The sequence below is a fragment of the Dipodomys spectabilis genome, unplaced genomic scaffold, assembly GCF_019054845.1.
Source record: "Dipodomys spectabilis isolate Male_0828 unplaced genomic scaffold, ASM1905484v1 ptg000267l, whole genome shotgun sequence".
Lineage (NCBI taxonomy): Eukaryota > Metazoa > Chordata > Mammalia > Rodentia > Heteromyidae > Dipodomys > Dipodomys spectabilis.
Window position 1 is genome coordinate 1,968,438 of NW_024870944.1, and position 5,947 is coordinate 1,974,384.

Here is a 5,947-nt window from a genome sequence, read left to right on the forward strand (position 1 = left end):
GAGCATATTTGCCCATATTGTGCAACCTCACACATGAGTGTCAAAATCAAACCACATTTTTAGCCTTTGTTTTTAACTCACCTGTTACAAATTATGGGTTAGATGAAGTAATCAAATAAAGATTATAATAATATTATGTGAGGCTATGAATTAGAGCTGAAAATGATTTTAAATGTGATAATAGCTAATTAAATTGCATACTTCTTACTTTTACTCTGTCATGTCCCTCATTCTCACATTAGGAAAATACATAGAAGGTTCTCACTAAATTATATGTACATTTATGATATAATGTATTGAAAGAATATGGGCACAGTGTGGTTTTAGGTTATTGAGACCTGTAGGGGGTAGTGTGTTTTTGAAGACTTGCAATACATTGGGATGAAGATGAAGGTAGGGATGTGCTTATTCTGGAAAACTGGCCAGAGGACTGTTCCCATAATGGTAGTGATGAATTCTTCCAAAAGGTTACAGTAAAATCACCTTCACAACCATGTTCACTGCTCCACTATTCATCTTAGCAAAGTTACAGAAACAGCCCAGATGCCCTTTGGTGGAGTGATGGTTCGAGAAAGTGTGGCACATATACACAATTGGATTGCACCTATCCATTTTGAAGACTGTTACATTATTTGAAATGAAATGGATAGATCTAAAAATATATTAATGAGCTAAGTCAGAGCCAGACAAACAAAGAACCCATGTTATGTCTCATATTTGGAAGCTAGAACTTTATACAGGTTTACAAAAAGTATTAACCAAAGCATGCTATTTGCAGAGGAGTATTTCAAAAGTGTATTTTCTTATAAAATTGAACTTTTAATCCAACAAAATATATGTCAGGAAACTGTCACTTGGAAGGTGTGAGGGGAAGTCAAAAGGAAGGAATAAAGAGAGTTATGGACGAAGAGAGTGAAAGTATATTATTCATTGCAGATAGTATGAAACTAGAAAAAATTAAAGTGGGGTGAGGTTTGAAAGGATGTGGAAAAGTTATATAAAGATAAATTATACTTAAAAAACTGATTTGTTGAATAGAAATTCCATTTTCCAAGTATTTAAGATAATAAGAATATAATTAAAAACAATGGAGACATCTGATCTTAAATTCTATTTCCATCTCTTTTAAAAAATGAATTTGTTTGCTCTATAAATTGATCAGAGGGATGAATTTCTTGGCTAGCTAGATCATTGAACAGCTGTCTCTCTCTTCCTCTCTCCCTTTCATGGTTCTCATAGGTAATATGATTGCTCCATAATTATCCTAATTTATTTTGCTTTTATATTTTTGGTTGCATTATTTCACTTTCTGTTCTGCCATTTCCCAAATAATTTAATGGAAGGCATTATTTCCTATTTTCTCATTCCTAAAATAAGCTACACATGAATACACCACTGGTCCTCATTTTCAGTCTGTACCTTTGAATACGGAGGAAAATCTTCCTCTGCTCTCTACCAATTCCCTACTCTCCAGTTAGAATAATTTACAATGATAAAAATGAAAAAAGAGAAAATAAATAATAGTGAAAAAAACAGATGCCAAAAATTCACCGGATATTTCTGACGAGTTCATCCAATGTGAACTATTGGGGAAATACATGGACACCTCATATTCACTGGCACTCAAAGTCTCTAGCTAGGCAATTCTGAAGAAGATGAGGAACAAGATGAAAAAGTGAGAAATGGTATCAATTGCAAGAGAAAACTGGAATAGGATCCAAGCAAATATCTTCTTTGGTCTGCCAAAAATAATCGCCTTAGTACAGTGCAGAGACTACTTTCCAAAAAGGCCACTCATGTGAATACTAGTGATGCTGATGAGTACACCCCTCTTCATCGAGAAGCTTTCAGTGGACACTTAGTCATTGTCCATGAGTTGGTAGCTCAAGGTAGATATTCATGTAATAATTGTGAATGGCTGGACACCCCTGCACAGTACTTATACATGGAATAATAACAGAGTGGCTTCTTTATTACATCATGATGCAGATACCAATGGCCAAACTAAAGGCCTCTTGACCCCCTTGCATCTTGCTGCTGGGAATAGAAATAGCAAAGTTATGCTAGATCTCCTTCTGTTGAACCATTATATCAAACCAGGTCTGAAGCACAACTTGGAAGAAACTGCATTTGATATTGCCAAAAGAATAAGTATGTATCACTACCTCTTTGAAGTTGTGGAAAGCTGTACAAATTGTTCTCCTAAGTCCTAATGGTTTGGGTAAATTACTTAAATTTCAAAATTTCCAGTCCATCCTATGTGTCCATACAAAATATTTTCACAATACAAAGCAACAGCAATATCTTACTTTAAAAATTCATGAATTCCATGGTATTCTTCCAAGTGAATTGCCTGACTTTGATGTCAATATACATTCAAGTTGTTTGTATGCATCTATAATGTTTTCTGTAGCGTTTGTGATTTTTTAATAAGAAATAATTTTAACTTATCTGTTGAAATGAGTAGTACAGAAACTAAAGATATTTCTGGTGCTTGTCTGAAAAAAGTATATTTTAAAATATTTAGTATTCTGTTTGTATAGTATCCATAATCTAGTTCATTCTCTCCTAGATATGGTACTTTGAATTCAACATTGTTTTATAATATATAGGTTCATTAATGTGTCCTTTCAGATTGCATTCCATATAGAAAAGGTTTAAGATTCCTTTAATTCCTAGGTCCTTATAGAATTTTATTTCTTTGGGATAAAATGAAAATGTTATCTAATTTCAAAACTTTTATAAAGGTTATGCAATGTAAAGGCCTTCATAAAAAGGTGAAGATTAAATGGTGTAAAACTAACTTTTATTCCTATGAATTACATGTATAATTACACTTGTATATTTGTAATCAACTGTTTAATAACTGTTTTTCATTTCTTCACAAATTTTCATATCATCCTTGTGCAAGAGCCATGTTAATCTCTGTATTGTAATTTGGGTAGATGTGCTGCTGAAGCATGTAGTATCCTGTAAATTTAAGTAATTAATGATGCAATCTTAAGACAGGCATATATCCTTGGTTGCCTATTTGTAACAGGGAAACCTTATTGTTTCCTAAATTTCTATTCATCTTATTTCTGTAAAATTCTGTTTTTGGTGGAAAAAACTTATTTTGATTCTTCAATTGCTCACATTTGCAATTTTTGTCAATTACTTTTTAAAGTCTTTTTTATTTGAAATTTGATCATACTTTGAAGCCTTTATAGGTAGGTCCAAAGGTGATGGCTTTTCAAGTACTTATTTATCAACTGAGTTAGCTTTGTGTAGCTAAAGGATTCAAACTAAGCCTTGCTTAAGAGCTACTCTAAACTTCTCCAGCTTAAAATTTCCAAATTGAGGTCTTACTGGCACAAATGTCTCCCTTACCCTTTACCCTTGCTCCAATTTAGGAACAGACCAACCAGAATATCTTACCCTGACAGTATAGCTTGTCTTACTGGAGCAAAACTAATCTTAGTTACAAGTGATCATAGAGAGATTAACAGTTCAGACAGAACTGTTCAGACAGAAGGTATTTTTTCAAAATATAATTATTTATTATCCCTACCATTTCAAAAGTAGCTAATGCCAAGAAGGTGAAAAAAATTGTTCATATGCATGATTACCTAATGTCCTGGCCTGTCCACCATCCAACCAGGCAGGAACTTACACCACCGATTTTCTATCACCAAATATATTCCATAGCTCCAGGAGAAGTCCATATGTTTCTCCTCGTTATTAGGCCTTAAATTGGTAATGTTTTAATCACAGTGTTACCTCTTGTCTCTAAGCTGTACATCTCTGGATGGTAAAGCTTTAGCTCTAGTTCTACCAAACACTGAGGTAGAGGTAATGGAATAATATTTTAAAACAGTTGACTTTGTTACCCTAACCACAAAAGAACAATGCAAAACATTTTCTTATATTACATATACTTATATAATTTATAATTATATGTGCTGCTTTTATATTTCACACAGTGAATCTTACTAAAATTAGTTGATAATTTGACAAATTAGTTGTTATTTACTCCAATAAATAGATTGGAATATAAATAATCAGGATTAGAATATATATTGGAATATAAAAAAATCAATGCAATGTTTTCGTTATAAACTTGTGATACCTTCTAAGTGTTCTTGGTTTCTGAATTCACATGGTAAAAAAACAATTTTGTTTTCCTCTAATCTATAAGGGATTTTACTCTGCTGCTCTGTTTATTGCTTTAACTCGCTGGTCCCAAACTGTTTTTCTGTATATTTCTGAAGCATTTCTACTGATTATACTCAAATTTTGCTGATATGATGTCTAAAAGGTATTATTCTTCTACAGGACCCACGGGTCCTAGGATCCCAGGTCCCATTTATCTTCATCATCAGATAACTAGGGCAAGAGTTCTCATCTAGGCCCATGCAACATTCCAACAGAAAGTAACTGAAGAACCATCTCAATTTCTCCTTTCCTATATTTTAGGGCCACAATTCCTTGAAATGCAGGAATTACCAGTAAGCAATTGTCAAATGCCAGGCAACTTAAAATGCAGGATGAAATCACAAAATGTTAAAGTGCAGTAATTGAAACTTTCAATTTTCAGGTGACTATCCCATATGAGTGGACAAGACCACAAATGTCACAAGATTATTTGTAATACCCCTCTCGTAATGATTAATGAATGATTTCAGTCCAGCATCAGCAGGCCAAAAAATAGTTCCTGGAACGATAGATCCAAAATTGTTCTACAAATGCTAGGAATACTTGACATAGAGGTCAAATATAATTCAGAAAAACATTGAGAAGATCCTTAGTGCTTCAAAACACTGGTATTTCAGTAAAACTTGTTTCTATAGTATAAAAATATTGTCATTCTCAAACAAATGATAACCTACATTTAATTTCCTGAAAGTATATTCCTTTTCAAATAAACTTTTTAAACTCACACTTGCCAAAGTAACACTTTACAAGTAGATAATATTTAGTGACGTTACAAGTTTTTCAAGTGTAGGGAGCAAGTTACAATAGAGTTGATTTATTTCCCAGCACTAATGCCAAACAGGTTCAACCATTCATTAAAATGTAGAAATAGTACCCCCCACCGTTTGTGTTTTTCAGTAGGTGCATTCAAAAATTTGTTAAATAGATCAGCCTCCCATATTTCAAACCAAAACATTAGCTAATAAAGTAAATTTCATCACATAATAAATAGATTTTGAAAAGTCATTAATAGTTGCCTTATCATATGGTGTTTTATGTTTTCCCTATCTGTCTAACATAGTAAGAAATATGACTTTATGTCTTTTTTTAATTTTAATTTTAATTTTTTGTGAACATACTGTACAGAGGGTTTACAATTACATGGGCAAGATAATGCGTACATTTCTTATCAAGCATTGCACACTCCTCCTTTGTTTACCCTTCACATCCCTTCCTAGTGACTTTAAGTCTTAAATATGGGTACTCATCAGAGATTTGACAAACATAAAATTTGTCTTTTATTTCTATCATATTCCTCTACAGTAGTCAATTTTAGTTTTCTTCTTTTTCCAAAACTCATAGGTAGTAGAAAATATTATCCCATGTAAAATAAAATAATCACACACCATTGTACAAAGCCATTTACAAAACTGGTAGTTAGGAATACATTCTAAGCCCTTTTTAAACTTTCATGTTGACTACAGATTAATCTTTCAAATGGAGGGGAATAAAATCATGTCTAGGTGCTTCATGTCTCCAGTCTTGCAAATTGTTACTTCAGATGAATGAACTATGGAAATATAAGCTGACATCAGTTCAAGTATATGTAGGATCTAAACTCCATGGAATGTATATAAAGCTTTCAAAGTACTAGCAGACAGTTTAACAGAATGACTATCAGAAAGATGAAAACAGAGAAGAATAATAGTAAAGACATAGAATGAATGAAAATGGAACGAGGAAATAGTACAGCTAGAACACTCAATGTACACAT

General features: G+C 32.7%; 1 pseudogene; it reads right to left on the bottom strand.

The window, feature by feature from the left end:
* Positions 1-2,862: 2,862 nt before the first annotated feature.
* On the bottom strand, positions 2,863-2,962 carry LOC122125935 (annotated as a pseudogene).
* Positions 2,963-5,947: the final 2,985 nt, after the last annotated feature.